This window comes from Marmota monax, unplaced genomic scaffold (assembly GCF_021218885.2).
Source record: "Marmota monax isolate L192 unplaced genomic scaffold, Marmota_monax_Labrador192_F-V1.1 WCK01_AAM20220418_F8-fsc00068, whole genome shotgun sequence".
NCBI classification, from domain to species: domain Eukaryota; kingdom Metazoa; phylum Chordata; class Mammalia; order Rodentia; family Sciuridae; genus Marmota; species Marmota monax.
The window spans coordinates 8,421,943-8,441,348 of NW_026692352.1; the positions used below are offsets into that span (position 1 = coordinate 8,421,943).

Genomic DNA, 19,406 nt, shown 5'->3' on the forward strand with positions numbered 1-19,406 from the left:
TGAGGCCAGCCTCAGCAACTTAGTGAGGCCCTAAGCAACTTAGCAAGACCTATCCCCAAATTAAAAAGGGCTGGGGTTGGGGCTCAGGGTTAAGCACACTTGGGTTCAATCCCTGGTGACATAAAAAAATGGTTTATTATAGAAACTCAGGCCTGGCCCCACCCAGCAGCTCTCTGGCTTCCTATTTTTGTTCAATCTGCCCCATATGTGTTGCCACCATCTCCATCTGCCACGATGTGACATAGCACAGGGGAGCTGAGCCATTGCCAGTGCCAGGCCTTTGAAATTTCAAAACTCTGAGTTCAATAACCCTCTTTTCTTCATAAGCAGCCTGCCTTGTGTATTTCGTTATGGTAATAAAAAAATGAATAACACAATAGGGAAAACTAGGTGTGAGGCATATGGGAACTCTGTATTATCTTTTTGGTTTTTCTGTAAATCTAAAAGTGTTGGGAAAAAATAAGTCTATTAAAAAGGACACAAAAAATTCAGAATGGAATTATTCTTAGTAGCTGAAGGCTGGAAACAGCACAGGTATCAATCCAGAAGATGCATAAATCACCTGGTATATTTATGCAATGGAATAGTATGCAGCAATAAAAAGGACTGGTCTATAAATACATTCAACAACATGGAGGGATCTCAAAAAGTATTATAATGAATGAAAGTAGCCTTGTACAAGAGTACACACCATAAGATTCTGTTTCTATGGTATTCTAAAACATGCTAAATCAACCCATGGTAGATAGGAAAAAAATCAAAATGGTGGTAGCTCCTAGGGGGCTACTATTTTAGAACGGGCATAAGAAAACTTTCCAGGATAATAATGTTTTCTACCTTGATAAGAACTTGAATTACACTTGTCAAATCTCAAGAATTCTCTCTTAAGATCTGAACATTTCACTCAAAAAAATTTCCATGTAAATTTTACCTCAAAGAAATACTAAACACATATGGAATCGCAGTCAATGACATGCATACTAAATTATTTAGGGAGAAAAGGATAATGTGTTTGATTTAGTTTAAATGCTTTAAAATATAAGATGGGAAATGGATGGAGAGAGGGATAAATAGATAGGTATACGAGAGCAAGTATACCTATCCAAACAGCTCCTCTGCATCTAGTTATTACCTTACTGGTGGAATATTAATGACAGAATTTATATAACTAATATGTGGGTATCAGCTATAAAATTATCTGTTTATTTATTTATCGCAGTACTTGGATTGAACCCAGGATCTCACACATGCCAGGCAAGTCTTCCACCCACCACTAAGCTACATTCCCACCTATTATTATTATTATTATTATTATTATTATTATTTTAATTTGAAGACAGCCTTGGTAAGTCACTCAGGCTGACCTTGAATTTGAAGTCCTCTTGCTCTGGTCTTCTGAGTAGTTGGGATTACAGACATGCACCACTGCACCCAGCTAAAATTCTTTCAATTTTGCTGTATGTTTGAAAACTGCCATTAAGTACTGTGAGGAAAAATAAAGAACATCTTGTGATCTTGTATCTAGAATGGATAATTTGAGAAAAGTAGATCATGGAGTTTATATGGCCAGACTCGGGCTTTTCTTTTTCATAAAAGTCCTTTACACTTAGTCTTTACATGAGTATGTGCAGCCCTTTCACATTCATCCTCATTTTCTCCCCCAGTTTGGTATATGTGCATTTCATCTATTTTCTGAGGAACCATCCCTTTAACATTTATAGTATGATTTTGCAACTATTTTCATTACTTTGTCCCCCACTAGACTACCATGAACTTTTGGATGCCAGGCCTTGCTTTTCTCTTTTGACTTTGTCTCCCTTTGTCTAGGACAGCATCTGACACACAGGGAAGGCGCTCATTCAAACATCTGTTAAGAATATTAGGTGTCCTGAATAAGTACAAGGCAAGCTGCAGGGGCAATGAGACTTTAGAGGCCACGGGGAGACGTGGAGGATTTCCCATGGACAACATGATTTTATGGAAGTGAGTCTGCGTTTGTAAGGTAATAACTAGATGTAGAGGAGCTGTTTGGATTTTCTCATCCAGCTTTCATCCTGTGGCACTGCTCCATAAAATACTTTCTAGATGAAGCTGGCTGCTGTGTACTGTACATTGGCTCCCTCGACCTCTACTCCACTCCCCTTCTAGTTAGAAATTCTGGAAAACTAAAAATCACCTTTACCATATTCACTTGCAGTTAATCTGCCAAATATTTGCATTCATACAAGACTTGGAAGTGAGGCAAAGACCTTTTTCCTGCTCTTTTGGCCATTTTTTGTTTCTGCTGGCAAGCACATTTGAAGTGTTCTCCAGCTTCCCAAGTGCTGTGGGGCACTTGCATTAGTAGCTTCCCAAGTCTGACCTTCCCAGTCCTGAACTGCAGTTCATGGAATGGAGGTGGGATGTTAAGCTGATCACTCTAGTGGTGTCCTGGGAGGGCATGGACTTCTAGACTAGGAAAACAGCTAACTGCTGAATTTCATGTATTAAATTCCTTCCTGTTTAAAGTTTCTACCTTGGTTTCCATTTCTTGCACTGATACCTGGGTATATAAATCAAGGAATCAGTTTGAGTGCCTGGAGGCAGGCCCTTGGGGAATGGGTTTGCATTTTGGAGTTTTTCACAGCAAGTACCTAATACAAGTAGATGCTGGGCCTTACGTGATGCTGAGCACTGGGCTAGGGGGTGCCCCAAGAGAAAGTGGGTGGATTTGAGATAAGAGAGCCATATTACCTTACAAGGAATAATACCTTACATATTACCTTGCAGGATGATGGAGGGAAAAAAGGAATAGTCAGAATGATTATCCAGGTGAAGGCGAAGCTTCAGAGGGAAGGGAAAAGGCTTGCCCTGAGACCTCAGATCACAAGGCAACTAGTATGCTCAGCATTGTGCGCATAGCATACTGATTTACAATGGTCTCACTTAATAACCTCTCCCCTTTTCCCTTTTTGGTTGACATTTGGATGGTTCCCACACACCAGGCACTTTACATATATTTTCTTATTTAAACTGTGAAATACTCTATGAAGTAGGAGCTATTATTAGTCCTATCACTTGCCTGAAGTCTCACAGTTATTAAACAGCAGGGCCAGAACTGAAATGGGAATCTTTTCATCCAAAAGTGAACAAAGTCAGATTTTTAGTTCCTAAAAACACAGACCATGTTTAAAAACCAGCATTACAGAAATATTAGGAGTTGTTATCCTCATCATGGAAAATCCCTGTCTCCAGGTTTGAAGTCCTCCAGGTAAGAAGGAAAGTGCCCAGGAGGCTCTGGGCCTAGAAGGGATTATCTTAGGCTGGTTCTAATCAGACCAGACTCACAATGGACAAAGGGTAGGGGCAGAGGCAGAAAAGAGAAAATGGTGGCTGCCACTACAGCCTCCTCACTAAGCACGCTCTGTATGCCACACCATTGCTTCTAGTTCAGAGGGTACCATCCGGACCTAAGAAATCAAAGTGTCCATTGGAAAGGGAAAACACACACATGTCCCTTCCATACACAAAAGGACATTTGTGTCAGGCAGCCTAAGAGGCTGACACACATGGAGGGCTTGCCCCTCCTCCCTTCACCCCTAGAAAAGACAAGAAAGGCAGCTTTTTGGTGTCCCACAAAGGGGGGAGGCTGTAGCAGGGAAGAGAACAAGTCCTCTCCAAAATTGCTGACTTGATTCATACCCAAACTGACACAATGTGGAGAGGAAGACTTCAGGAAATGGGCAGATTATGTCCAAGAAAAGATTTCCTGCAAGCAGTTAACGGGAAACTAACATGAAAAGCAGGACTAAAAATATACAAGCTGTTGGAGGCAAGTGGTGAGGGCCCCTAGTTTTTCAACAAGTGGCTCAGGAAGTTACCAGACTTGGGACTCTCCCTGCACACCAAGCTAGAGAGGCCCACTTCATGCCAGCTTCACTTGCCCAGCAAAATCTTACCAGGGTACCTGGTATGATTTAAATTTTAGTGCAACAATTATCAATCCTCACTGTGTTCCAGGCACCCTATTCATGTAAGTCTCTGCACAGAAAGAAGGAGCAGCCCCAGCCCTTCACACACACAGGGCTTGATTCAAATGGTAGGAGAAATGGATCAGTAGTACAAACGATAGCCTGTGTTTAAGTGAATTTTATTTATCAAGGAATAAACCCCACAATTTGACTGTCTAGGAAGATTTAAAGGATTGGAAAGCCTGCACAGAAATGGCAATGGAATGCAGGAAATTCATCTGTGCTTGAAGGCACGTGTGAGTAATGCAACACATAGAGCACGAACAGCAGGGAACGAACACGCAACATCAGGAGACTAAAAGGTAGCAACTGGGGAGTGGAGAAAGAACCTTTCTGTAGGTGCCCAGAGGCAGAAACAGGCATGTGGAGTTTCCCCAGGCCCTGGGGTCTGAGAAGAAATTGGAAAAAGGAGTTTGTTTTCAGAGCCTTCCCTGTTTTCCCTTTGTAGGTGAACTACAAAGGCCTAGTTATGCCATTTATTGAGCCCAGGCACCAGGGCATTCCCTGCAGTACTGAACATGGTTTAATGGGAAAGGCAAGCCCTCCGAATGATAGAAGTGGCGGGTAAGGTGGGGCATTGGACATGTTTCAGAGCCTGCCTGGGGCCCTGGTAGACCTCTAACCATGCTCACTCTGCCATCCCATCCATACACCCTGAGGTTTTGGATCCCAATTAGAAAGCATAATCTTATCACTAATCATCTTCCAAATGGGCAGACAACATAAGGACTAAGTCCTTCTTTTAGAATCAAAATGAATAATTAGAGACCAAAGATCTTTTAGAATTATATTTTTATACCCAATGGAAGCCAGATGTGCAAGAACACTGGAAAACAAGATGCAGGTGGTCCTATGTGATTAGGGCCTAGGGAGACTGGGTAAGGAGAACAATAAGACTTCACCATGGGTGATCTTTCTTTGGTGGTAAAATCCCACAGACACTTTTGTTGTTGCTGCTCTTATCTTTGCTATTTCTTGGCAGTGTTTGAGGCAGCTGAGCATTCCTTATTTCCTAAATGCTCCTCCTAAATCCTTTGGATTATGTGACACCACAATTTCCTGTATCTCTGTACTGCTTTTTGGTCTTCACAAGGTTTTTTTAAGGTCTAGGGGTTTCATCTCAGCTTCCTCTTGTCTTATCTTACCCACCCTGGAGATCTGGCTTTCCCTCACTGTGCAGTGTACTCCCGGACTCACATTTGCAAACTACACTATAAGACCTACCAGGTAGTCCTGGGGAAAGTGGACAGCTCCACCTGACTTTGGCTCACTCTTCCTATTCTCTACAACAGAAGGGAGGAAGATTAATTCACTGAAACAGTAACCCTCTACAGCCTTGGCAAACTGCTTTATAGGTATTAGGATTTTGTGTTTTGCTTTTAAATTTTAAACCTTGGAAATACAGGTACCACAACTGGCATTTCATTTGGTATGTTTAAACAACCATCATTGAACAGAGAAAAAAATGGACAGGAATTAAAAGTATGGGAAAACTAAGTGGCTACAAGTATGAGAAATATGATGATAGGAAATCTATGGTATTTGTACAGTTTAAGAGCTAAATAAACAAACAAAATAATTGGATTAATGACTTAATATAAATTTAACTAAATATGTTAGCAGGTACTCATTTTTATTTCTAAAATCTAAGGGTCATGGTAAAAAGAAGAAAATCAATGAATTTGACTATTCAGAAATTTGGCTGGTTGGTTTTTTTTGTTTTGTTTTGTTTTTTGTTTTTTTAAATTTTCTTCTCTTTGTATGTGTCAGGGGGAGGGAGGTACCAGGGATTGAACCCAGGACTTCCCACGTACTAGTCAAGTACTCTACCACTGAGCTACACTTCCAGTCCACATATAGGCCTGTGATTACTCTGATATCTGTATTTCACTGTGTAATTTTTTTTTTTATATACCATGGTTTGAATCCAGGGGCACTTAACCACTGAGTTATATTCCCAGCCCTTTTTTAAAATTTTGAGACAGGGCCTCTTTAAGTTGCCAAGGCTGGCTTTGAACTTGTAATCCTACTGTCTCAGCCTTCTGAGTTGCTGGGATTACAGGTGTGCACAACCTCACCTGGCTCACTGGGCAGCTTTTATTTTTATTTATTTTATTTTTTAAAATGTACTTCTTTATTTATTTTTGAGAGAGAGAGAGAGAGAGAGAGAGAGAGAGAGAGAGAGAGAGAGAGAGAATTTTAATATTTATTTATTTTTTTATTTTTTAGTTTTCGGCGGACACAACATCTTTGTTTGTATGTGGTGCTGAGGATGGAACCCGGGCCGCACGCATGCCAGGCGAGCACGCTACCGCTTGAGCCACATCCCTAGCTCCCACTGGGCAGCTTTTAAAACTAGAAGTAGCAACGAACAATATGGAAGGAATGTAGGACTGGGCAGCTATCTTTGCTAGTAAACATTCCTTGCTAAAAGTTCATCTAATACAGTTAGGTTCCAAGATCCCTACACATTCTGAGCATTTGGTCTAATCAAAGATCAGAAAATCACTTACTCCTCAGTGTTGATTTCAGTGAATGGATTTGTTTTTCTCACCCAATACTACTTGACTCTTATGCCTCCCCAAACAGTGACAGAGTGTGCACAAAGCACCATAGAAGCTATTTTGCAAGGATTTGCCTTCTGCTGTAGTCTTAAGAGATGGCAGTCAGGGGTATGATCCAATTGCAGTGATATCAACCTAAGACAGGAGGCTGATGCCTAAAGGTCAGTTTTCCGATGACGGGTAAGAACCATATGTTGAATTGGACAACCTACCAGGCACGGTCCTTAAGCCACATTAACTTCACTCCCCCACTGGCACCAAGGCCAAATTTGGGGGCCAACAGAGGTGAGGCAAAGAACCTCACCCCCCCCCCCCACTGGTGCATAGACCTATCCACAAGTATGGCTGTATGCTGGACCGGTAGTCAGTGACGGGTATGATTCAATTGCAGTGGTATCAACCTAAGACAGGAGGCTGACGCCTAAAGGTCAGTTTTCCGATGACGGGTAAGAACCATATGTTGAATTGGACAACCTACCAGGCACGGTCCTTAAGCCACATTGCTTGTTGTTTAATTAATCAGAAGGGGGGAGATGCTGGGAGCCATTAGCCAAGTAGGTATGACAATTTCCTTGCCAGCGTACCCCATGTTGCAGTGACATTGAATGTAGGTGACCTTGCTCAAGGACCAAGGCGGATTAGGGGGTTCCTGGTTTAGGTTCCAGGTTTAAGGTTTAAGATTATTCCTGCTGGGAATAGGGCGTATCCTGCTGCCTGAGTTCCCCTTGAGTTGTCACGGGATTCAGACAGTATATTTTGGAGATAGAAGCCCAGTGGAGGTGGATTTGGGCAGAGAACGTGGATTTCCCCAGAACGTGATTGTAGACGGCTGGTGTGAGTTCGGGAATAAAGAGTTGCTGTTTGAATCTAAAAAAAAAAAAAAAAAAAAGAGATGGCAGTCAGGAGTTAGGAGTTTTTTGCCCTACCAGAATCAGGGCCACAGCTAAGTCAGAGTTAAGAGTTAGTTAAGAAATGGCTAGAAAGTTAAATAAAAAATGAAATGAAGTACACTTTCCTCTTAGTGGGGAAAAAAAATCAAGAAGACAGAAGCTGGAGAAAGAATGGTGGAACATTGGGCAAGAGAAAATAAAATTTCTACCCATAGAAGAAACCATCTTTCTAATTACTCTCCATCCTTACTCTACCTCAAGTCTAGCTGTCAGTGAAAAGTAGAAAATATTCTGTCAATAAACAAACAGCAACTGAACTCCTCCTACATAGGGCACTTTCTATTGTAGATCCTAAAATTAAGGAGTTTCAAGCCTAGCTAAGAAGCCATACATATAAAGTAGGAGACAAACAGTATGTGTCAGAAGTGATATTAGGAATTTAAAGGAGTAAGCAACTGCTGTGGTTCTGAGTGGGCTGGGAAGACTTTGTAGGCATTAGACCTGGTGCTAGGCCAGGACAGTATGAAGACACAGAGTACATATGCTTTCCTTAATGATTGACCTTTCTTTGGATCAATCATCAAGAAATTCCTAAACATGTAATAATGACAATAACCATTAACAAACTTATTTCACAGAAAAAGTACTTCATAAAGTAAAAAGTGTTAAATATCATTCTTGAATCTTCAGAGGAGCACAATGAGACAGGTTCTCTATTACCATCATCATCATCATAACTTTAATATTAATTAAATGATGCACCAGACACTACACTGCTGGCTGGATAATGTGATAGCTATTCACAACCCCCGCCCCCTTTTTCCTTGTTTACCTCCATGTTAGAGTCTAGAAACATAGAACATTTACTTTCCTCCTTTCTTTTTTTTAAATATATTTTTCAGTTGTAGATGGACACAATATCTCCAATTTACTTTTTATTTTTATGTAGTACTGAGGACCGAACCCAGTGCTCCACACCTTCTAGGCAAGCGCTCTACCACTGAGCCACAACCCCAGTCAAATTTTCCTCCTTTCTAACTGAGGGTTAGAACTCACATGTTACCATTCTGGACAGGAAGACACAAGTAGAAATCTTCTGGGGGCTCCTGAAAAATTTTTAAGTTTTCTTGGTACCATGAGGTTGAAAGCCAACACAATGGATGGGAAGACAGAATAAGCATCCTTGATCACAACTCTGGTTCTCCAAACCAAAGGCAGCAACTGCTTATTATAGACTTTTTGTAATATGAGAAAAATGAACTATTTGTTTAAACTACTATCAGTCAGCTTTCTCTTACATAAACTGGAAGTATTCCTGAGATAAATCCTTACCAAGTGTTCAGCCAAGGTTATAAAGTAAATAGGCGACAGAAACAGAATTCAAGCCCATGTCTGACAGGTCCAAAGTCCTGAGTTTTAACTATTATACTAACAAGGACACACAGAGTGCTACAAAAACCAAGTCTCTTGATCACCTGGGGTTGTTTTGATTTGAGGGATTGGTCATCTTTTGATGGTCCTGGTCATTCTCATAACACTTCACATTCTGACTACCTCTTAATGATATATATATATATTTTTTTAAAGTCACTTCAGTTTCATTGCCTCTCAGACTAGGGACAGAGGAATTCACCTTATGTAATCCTTTCAGTTATCTTCTCCTGATTTCTTTCTTGAAATCTCTAACCATATTTTATTCTCAATTTCTTCACATTTCAAATCCAAAAAATTTTAACCTTTCCTACAGGAATTTTCCCTTCCTTCCTTTTCTTTTTTGTACCCATCTGAGGTTTCAAGATGGTCACAAATGAGTCCTGCTCTTGTTTTCTACTAAATAGATGAATGTCATTTTAACAGACTAAGCATCTGATAACAATTAAAAAATAAAACAGCAGACTATTTCTAGAAGGTCACTTATCTCCTTACAATAGCACAAATTAGAAGATGGTTTGGAAATATTTCAAAGCCCCAAACAACACTGAGCTGGTGGTGGCAGCGATCAGCTGTTGGCAGCTGCTAGGGTTTTCATGGCTTTGCTCTCCAGTGAAATGCACTGTTCCTCTGTGGTTACGACTGGCTGTTACATGGGAGGATTGATGGGGCTGCTCCTGGCTGTCCTGGAAAGCTTAGGATGTGTTCTTTATGTGGACCCCTTAGAGCAGACTGCCCTTTGCAAAGGGATAGGTCACCTCCCTCAACCAATTAGCTAATTGTCTGAAATCACTCCTCATAGATTAGGAAAAACTGTCTTGTGAATGAACTCTGTTCATACTGAAAGCAAGAGCCTTTTGTTTCCTTTTGAAGACCTTATTCAACTCTAAGTCCCCTTCCATCTACAAAATTCAAAATTCTACAAATGTGAACAATCAGCTCCAATGAATGAGTTCTTCCGGATAGTGGATGAATAAGTGCTTTTTTTTTCTTTTTTGACCGGGAGATTTTTGTTTTGAAGGAGAAAATTGTTTTTTCTAAATGTAACTTCCTGACTGCACCAGGTGTGAAATGAAAAAAAAAAAAGAACAAACAGTTGTGTTGAACATCTTTGGGTGTTCCCTTCAAAGATCAACAGACTGATGTCATTCTTGATGTTTTCTATTCTGCTGACCAAGCTAGGTCTTCTTAGAAAAGTCTGTAATCTGACTGTCCAATTTGAATCAAAATATACCATCAAATCCTAAAACCTCAGGATTTTGAGAGATGGGTAAGCTTCCCCCACTGAATAAAGAACAGTGAGTGGCTATTTTTCTGTGGCTAATAACAGCAACTGGAGACAGTCTTTATCTTAGGCCTAGTAGGATGAAATAAGGCTGAGAATCACCTTGCACTGAATGACAAGATACCTCATTTACACCATTTGCACACTGCCTCTTACTGGTCTTTATTTTTCTTCTTACAAACAGGGTGCAATTTTCTTCAGGTTTCTGTCATTTCTGTGCCATTCACCTTAGTATTTAGAACTCTTTCTTCAAAAGTCTTGCTAGGGGGGCTGGGGCTGTAGCTCAGTGGTAGAGCGCTTGCCTCACACATGTGAGTCACATCCTTTAAGAAACCATCATCCAGTCCTGGAGCTGATGACCCTAGTTTTGGACCACTAGAGTTTCCACTTGGCCACATACTTGAATTTAACAGAAATGCTTAGATTCCAGTGTCTACTAGTGATCCAGATCAGCACATCCAAAGGCAATGATTTTTCAAGGAGACTAGACTGCAGAAATGCCTCTTGTTATATCCACATTAAGTATGTCACACTGATTCCTCAACTATATTTCATAGTAATTCTTCATTTACCAAGATGATCCCCTCTCCTATTTCTCGGTTCACAAGCTCTACAACAAGGCCTACAAGACAGCAATTGCTCAGTAAGTTTCCAGGAAAAAAATGACACATGAGAGGCATTCAATAAGTGTTGGGTACATGAATAAATGAAGCAGATGCTTATGTGAGAAGCAGATGAGAGATGTTAACGCAGAGACTCAAGGTAACAGAATACAATGTAAAAAAGATGGTACTGGCAAGTTGACGCCACCTGCCAGGCTGGGGCCACCTTGAAAACCAGGCCTGGGAATCTGACTTCATTTTTCACAGGCAACAAGAAAGAGAATTATTAGATTGGGGATGAAGACGGAAGGAAGGAAAAGAGGAAGGGAGGAAGGGAGGAAAGGATGAATGTTGTTAATGATGAAAAAATCTTGGGCATGGGGGGAGAGTGCTACCCCAAAGGATTCTAGATTGTTGGAGAACAACCCGATGGTACCAAACAACTGTGAGATGACAATGAACTTCCAGTAAGGAGGACAGAAAGATGGATAGAAAACAAACTCCTCACCTTTTCACGACGATACCAAAGGTCTAATTCCAGCAGTATTCTCTCTCATTGCCAGCCTGTCCTTGTCTCTGTTGTCCTTCTCTTCAGGAACTTTCTTCCTCAAAATTATAGATCTAAGTTCTTATCTGACTGGGTAAGTACAATGTGAAATGGTCCTAGAACTGCTTAGAAGAACCTCAGAATCCCCAGCCTCTGAGAAAGGAAGCAAAGGCTAGGTACACTGTGCTCTTGCTCCTATGCATAAGACAATCTCTTGCCTAACAAATGCTGGTTGGACCCAAACCTAAAGGAAATCGTTTCTCTCCGCCTTCTCTATGGAAGCCCCATAGAAATAAATACAGGAATCACTCCCTCCTGTGGCATGCACAAATAACTATATTCACAGAGACAGAAATTTCAACCTACAATTTCAGTTCTCCTTCTGTTTTGCCTACACTCTAGGGAACGCTCTCAACTGACCTGCCCTAAGCCCAGCCCTGCACCTGCGCTCAGGCTTATCCACACCTCATGCAGCCCCACCTTCCTCCCCGACTGTGTTGAAATATACTGCCCCCTCAAGGGCTACCTTAATGCTGCCTCTTCCAGGCTGCTGTCCCTGATCTTTTAACTAGAATGCAAGCACTCTTTATCTAAACCCCTTCAACACATTGTCTACACCTCTTATCATGTATCACAAAAAGACTCATAGTAGCTTCTTAGGAATGTGACTTATCTTCCACTCTTTCCCTTCAAGAACAATTAGTTTTTGAGGCCAGGGTCCATATCCTCCATAGTTCTAGTAGAACACATGGACTTGATACAAATAAGAAGCTCTCAAATGCCTGCTGACATGAATTACTGAAAATAATATTTTCAGTGAGCTTTCTTATACATTGCTTCAGGAAACAATTATCCTAATTTTTCTCTTTTCTTTTTTTTTTTTTTTTTTTGGTACCAAGGATTGAACTCAGGGGCACTCAACCATTGTGCCACATCCTTAGCCCTATTTTGTATTTTGTTTAGAGACAGGGTCTCACTGAGTTGCTTAGGGTCTTGCTAAATTGCTGAGACTGGATTTGAAGCAATCCTACTGCTTCTACTTCCCTAGCAGCTGGGATTACAGGCATGTGCCACCATGCCTGGCTGTCTTAATTCTACAAATAAAATTAATTCTACATGAAAATTCAGAAAAGTTAAGTGATTCAGAAAAGAGGTCATGCTTTCCACAAAAGCAGATGTGAATGTGGGTACTTCTTGGGTAACTGCTCCCATCTTTCATGGAATAACCCACTAACAACCCACACTAGTATTTTTTGGCAGAATCCATTTGTTGATGTTTATATCAAGAGCTTTAAGAAATTCATCTAATCTAAACCAGTGTGTCTACTTCTAGAATTCTATCTAAAGAAAATATCTAGAGATGTAGACAGACTTATATAGAGATGACCATAATATTGTTCAAAATACTGATTGAAATGAGTAAAATCTATTTTCCAGTTGGAAGACTGAAAATGTTTATTTCTCCATCCTCCTAAATCCCAAAGAAGTGGCAAAATAGTACAAGAAGAAATAAAGGAATAACTGCGTTTAGGGTGAATAGAGAGGGAAAAGTGAAGAAAAATACAAGACTAGAAACTTTAACACTTCAAAAGAAGGGAACTAGACAACATGATATTGGTAGATGTACTACACTGCAGGTCACTACAACGTCAACATATCTGCAGGCACCCCAAGTGAAGAGGCATGAGGTAAGGCCACACATACAGCCCACACTTCTCCTTGCTGACCTTGGCAGCACTGTCCAACAGAAATATAATAATGCAAGGCATATGTATAATTAAAAAAATTCTAGTAGTCACATTTAACAAATAAAAAGAAACAGGTGAAATTAATGTTAATAATATATTTTAAGGCTGGGGTTGTGGCTCAGTGGTAGAGTGCTCACCTAGCACGTGCGAGACCCTGGATTCGATTCTCAGCACCACGTAAAAATAATAAAATGAAGGTATTGTGTCCAACTACAACTAAAAAAAATAATGATAATAATATATTTTATTTAGTCCAATATATCCAAATATTCTCAACACATAATCAATATAAAAATGAGATATTTTCTTTTCCTTTTTTGGCTCTTAGTCTTTGAAACATGGTATGTATTTTATACTTAAACACATCTTAATTCAGATAACTCAGATTTCAAGTACTCAAAAGACACATGTGCCTAGTGACTTTGGATAGAGCAGGACTGGAGATGAAGAAAAGTAGGGCAGGAAGATGAACAGAAATAAAGATGATTCCTTGGGGTTGAGGATTTAGCTCAGTAGCAGATAGCATGCTCAAGGCCCCAAGCTTGGTCCTTGGCTCTGGAAATACAGAGGTGGAGGAGGTGATACCTGGAGGACTATTTAATGAATAGCATGGCAAAGTATTTAAGCATTTTAGATATGCAAGGACTTAAAACGTTTACCTTCCAAGTGCTCTTCGGAAAAAATTACTAAGGATGCTTTATAGCAAAATTTAAAAGGATCTTAAGAAAGAGGATGACATGCAACTCAAGTAAAAATATTTAACCTAAAACTTCAGTGAAATGGTTGCAGTCCTTGAAATTAGAACAGGAGTTTTATGAACTTAGAGAAGAATGTGTCAAGATGTAAGTCATTTCCCTATAACCAATGGTATGATTATGAAGATAAGTGACCTTGGCGATGCATCTTTCTTCATTTGGGAAAAAAAAAGGCAATTAGAAACCCCAAAGAAAACAAAAAATATGAAGGCTGGGAAAATAGAATAAAATTTGAGCTATACTTATGTGTTAGGAGAGATTTAGGTTAGAATTAAGTAGTCACCAGGCTTCGGAGAGGCAATCCAAAAGATGTTTGAGAATCTAGTTGGGGAAAAAAAAGTGGTATAAAGAAGAGTCAAGTATAAGTGCTTGTTGCTGGTCCTATCTCTGTTCTACATCTCTTGTAACCAAACCTCATTGAATATCCAGATTCAGATTCTCAAGGCTATGTGGATGATGTAGGAAGGCCTATAAATAGGTTTGAAAATGTTGAAGTCCATAGAATCCTTAGTAGACAAAAGGAAAACAGAGGCCAGCCTCCCAGACTGAAATAAATGCAAGGGAGACTCTCAGGAAGGGAGAAAAGGACCAAGTGGGAGGCATGTCCAGTATGTAATGAGTGACATTGACTTGATCTCATCCTACCAGTCTACACACAGATAGATGCTTCTCAGGGCTGAATTTCAAAAAACAGATAGGTTAATTGAATTCCCCACTCTTCCCTACCAACCTGTATTTGGTACTCCACACTAAACAGACAACTGTCTTTTCTCTTTTCTCATATACTCCTTTCCCAACTCACACTTTTGTTCACAAGATCCTCACTAGCAAATAATTGCTAGATGTTAGAGTTTGCTTCCAGAGACCTAGGACAATCTAGTTGGCAGCTACAAAGAAAATAATAGGCAGAATGACTATAATGCTTCACAGACAAAGGCTGGGCTTTGATATTTGACTGACCAGACCAGCCAAAGAGAAAGCAGTATATCTGCTGAGGTGCCGAAAGAAGAGCTCTGTACTCAAAAATATCCTTTGTAAGATTCAAACGGCCCCTTATTCAGACTTTTTATGAGTATCCCATATCCTTATTCCCCAGAAAGAGATCTAATAAAAGAGAACAACAAGAAATAATATAGCGTATCCAGGTGCCAGACATTGTATAAATACTCTATAACAAACCCATAAAGTAACTGTTATTCCCATTTTACAGATGAGGAAGTTGAACGTCATAGAGATTAAGTGATCTGCTAGCTATATAAACACTGGAGCTGGAGTCAAACCTGGGTTCTTTTCACTTTAGGGCCCCGCACCCTTCCCCTATACCACAATGCCTGACAGGAAAAAGGAAGAAGAAGGGAGTGGAATAGAGAGGTACTGGTGGTTTCATTTTTACCCTCTCCATTGTGTGTTGCAGGAGGCAGGTTAAAGAAAAAAAATATTTTCTGTTAAGTGAGATGCAGAGACACTTTCAAGATGACAAAAAAAACTTTTCTCTTTAAAGAGGTAACCTAGGTATCAGAATGCAGAGGACCCCTTGATTCTGGCATGGTTCAGGGGAAATTTTATGGAAAAGACTATTTACTTAGTGTGACCACAGCATCTAAGAGAATCCAGAAGGAGGGGTGAGAAAGGGGGAAGGAGGGAGACTGAATCATTATTTGTTTTCCAAAAATAAAAACTCACACAAACATAGCGGGAGTCAGTCATCCAGCTGGATGCTCTAAGGATTAACTAACTATCTGTGTGGCCAGGCATTTAAATTCATGTTTCTGATAGACCAGCTATAAAATGGAAAAAGAACTTAGAATAAGTCCCTTATCAAGAGAGTGCCAAAAAAGTTACATTCATAGCTTCTGAGATACACACTTGAGCAAATTAACTGACATGGGAACCCTGGCCGTCACTCTCACCATGACTAATGGCATAAGGTTAGGCTTGGGGATGTGAATGTCATCAGAGCACCAGTGCCACCTCAGTTCTGTCTCCTCCTTACAAGGTATAGCTGGATTTTTTTTTCCCCCATAGAGAACCAAACTGAATGTTGGAAACATGGTGCCCACATAATAGGTAGAAAGAACCTGGGCTTTGGATTGGGAAACCATGGGTTTGAATCTTAATTGTATGATTTGAGCAACTTAATATGAGACTTGTTTTCTTTATCATTAAAAGGGGCATAATCACTACCTACCTTAGAATACTTATTTCTTGAAAACTAAATGAAGTTTCTGATATAGCCGAGTATGGTGCACACCTGTAATCCCAGTAACTCAGGAGAATGAAGCAAGAGGATTGATAATTTGAGGCTAGTCTCAGCAATTTAGCAAGACCCCGTCTCAAAATAAAAGATAAAAAGGACTTGGGATGTGGCTCAGTGGTTAAGCAGCCCTGGGTTCAATCTGCAGTACAAAACAAAAAACAAAACCCAGTTCCTTATACAATAATAGACACTCAAAAGATAATTCCCATATTAACCTTTGCCTCATACAATATACAAAAATTAACTTGAACTAGATTATAGATGTAAATGTAAAAGCTAAAACTAAAAACTCCCAGAAGAAAATATAGGAGCAAGATCTTCATGACCTTGAAGTAAATGAAAAATATAAATCACACATAAAAAAATTTTAAAACAGATCTCATCAAAACTCAAACTTTTTACTTGTCAGTTGGTACTAAGAACATGAAAAGACATGCCACAGATGGGGAGAAAATGTCCACATTGCAACACACTCCAAAAAAACTGCCTTGTATTTCTGTCTTACAAAGAACTAGTATCCAGACCATATAGAAAACTCTTAAAACTCAGTAACACGAATATAAACTACATAATATTAAAAATGAGCACAAGGTTTGAACAAATATAACACAAAAGAAGATATATAAAAAGCCAGTTATCACATGAAAAGATGCTATTTCAATATTGTTATACACTAAGGAAATGCAAATTAAAATCACAATAAATGCCATTATCTATAAACCCATTAGAAGGACTAAAATTCAAAAAGCTTACTGTACTTTGTGTTGATGAAAATGTGGAGCAATGGAAAATCCACAGATACAGTTGATGACTTCGTTTAACTATAGTTTGGAAAACAATTTGGCAGTTTCTTAAAAAATTTAACAAACCCTTACAATATGAGCAGGTTCACCAACAGATGGCATATCCACACTACGGAATGCTAATCAGTAATAAAAAGGATACATGTAACAACAGGGACACATGTAAAAATCATTATGCTGAGTGCAAGAAGCCAGAGAAAAATTGTACATGCTGTATAATTCTACTCATTTGGAGCAAAACTAGTTTATAGTGAGCATGAGCCTGGGGGTAAAAGAAGGGACAGACTGCAAAAGGGCAAAAGGAATATTTTGGGGATGGTACCAATGTTCTTTCTGCACCTTCACCGAAGTGGCCATTTCATCCCCTGAGTACAGATATCTGTCAGACTTATAAATTTAAACAGATGTAGTTTATTGTATCATTACATATACATTACTCCTTGAAGTTGATAAGAAAAAATTAAAGTAAATCCCTTTGGCACTTCTGCTACTGTCTCTGATCTCATGGTCCCTAGAAAAACAGAAAGTTGCATGAATTGTTGAAAAAAGGAGTGGGATTATGAAAACTTTCAATTTATTGAGTACCAAACCAGAATTCAGCAAGATGCTAGGCAATTTATTATTTTAAAAAATATTTCTTAAAAATAGAAAAAAAGTCTTAGTAGATAATTTATTTATTTTTATGTGGTTCTGAGGACTGAACCCAGTGCCTCACACATACTAGGCAAGCACTCTACCACTGAGTCACAACCCCAGCCCTCATGCTAGGCAGTTCATACATGCTATCTCATTTATTTCTTAATAAACATATAATGAGATAGGCATGATTAATGATTGATAGGTATGATTACTGAGGAAATAGGCTCAGGAGGTTTTGAAAACTCATCAAAAGTCACAGCAATGGTAAATGGTAGATCTGGTCTCAATGATGGATCTGGAATCAGATCAGGGGACCTTAAAGACAATGCTGTTATTTCCTACAGTGCTTGAGGCATCCTCAGGCCAATTTCTGATGGTACAGGGACAAGAAGAGTTCCTGGACATTAACTTCATCAGGTCTGGGGATCCTCTCAAGAAGAGGAGCTTTAGCAGTCTTTCTCAAGGGAGTCTGGGAGAGCAGGAGATAAGGTTTACCTCTGCTTGAGGGGCCAAGGAGAATCCTCATGGGTTCCAGTATTCGCTGGTATTTTGCTAACTCTTGGCTCCTCCAAATTCACCCACCCACTGGTTTCCCAGAGTCAAAAAGCCAAAATATCTTGGTTGAACAGGCAAATGGATCACAGATGACAGAGGTTTAAAAAAAAAAAAAAGTTCTGTAATGTGTTTCTTTTTAAAGGCAAAACCAAACTGCACACTGCTCATTCTTATTCTCTTTGTCTGTCTTGTGAAACATTCTGTTGTCTATATTTTCATTCATCACAGTGGAAAAAGTTAGGCAAATGGTTCATGTTGAAAGTTTAAGTAAATTTACTGTCTTTTATTTCAGAGCAGCTGTAGTCCATCTCCCCTGAAGCTAGGCTAACAGATCAAGGAGAATATGGCTTGAACTGCAGAAAACTGGACCCCAGCAGGGAACTCTGGGAAATGAGGTTCTGGAGGCCATTTCATCCCCTGAGTACAGATATCTGTTCAGAAGAAAGACCAACACTGTGGATGAGAGCAGAAACCTGGGCTCTGGGATTGACTGTGCAATCATCTGTGAGACTCGAGCAAGCCACATTCCCTCTCAGAACCTCCAAAGCTGGACTCATCATTTTTTTTTTCAAAAATTTTTAATGGATCTTTTACTTTATTTATTAATATGCGGTGCTGAGGATCGAACCCAGGGCCTCACATATGCCAGGCAAGTGCTCTACCACTGAGCCACAACTCCAGCTCTCATCATGTTTTTGAACTTTCAACAAAGACACTCCATTTCTAACCAAAACTAATCTTCTTCCTAAGCCTTAAAATTCTCATATACTTCCTCTTTGAGAATCACCATGCTGCCTGTTTATTTCCCAACAGCCAAGCTTCAGTTTCTGAAATTGGTATTATAAAAACAGGGAGCTTTTCAACATCTCACTATAAATTATAATACCAAATAAAAACTTTAAAAAAATATACAGGCATACACTGACATTCTGTCACAATCCTTGGTGTGTGCTATTCAGGGTCAGGGATAAAGTGCTCTAAGCAAATTGTGGTGTTTTGGGTTGTTCCTCATTTCCATTCCTGATTTAGCCTGAACTGCAATTTTATGAAAGCTCCTTTGCTCCCCCTTCACTTGTGTTCAGAATTCACCACAGGGACATGTGCTTTTGTGTTCGTTTAACTAAAGCCTCCTCCCCAAACTGTGCTCTGCCAAATTGTTTCTGGTAAGAAACTTTGGAAAATAAAAATTCCTTAGACATTCTGAACAAGGATGTTAGAGAAAGACACACAACCCTACAGGGGAACCGAAACATTCCCCCTTGTGTCCACTTCTGTCCTGGGAGAATGGGGGGAGGGAAGTTGCGGAAGATTAGCTTTTAG

At 39.7% G+C, this 19,406-nt stretch overlaps 1 protein-coding gene across 3 annotated transcripts in view; it reads right to left on the reverse strand.

Moving 5' to 3' along the window:
• Gab2 (GRB2 associated binding protein 2) overlaps window positions 1-19,406 on the reverse strand; it is a 200,607-nt gene that overhangs the window by 109,552 nt on the left and 71,649 nt on the right. The window contains exon 1 of one of the 3 annotated variants that reach the window (XM_058578567.1): window positions 11,291-11,415. The exons of the other annotated variants lie outside the window; for them this stretch is intronic. The gene's annotated coding sequence lies outside the window, so the exon portion shown is untranslated. Of the gene's footprint in view, window positions 1-11,290; window positions 11,416-19,406 lie in introns of those variants that run through there. 3 annotated transcript variants of the gene reach the window in all.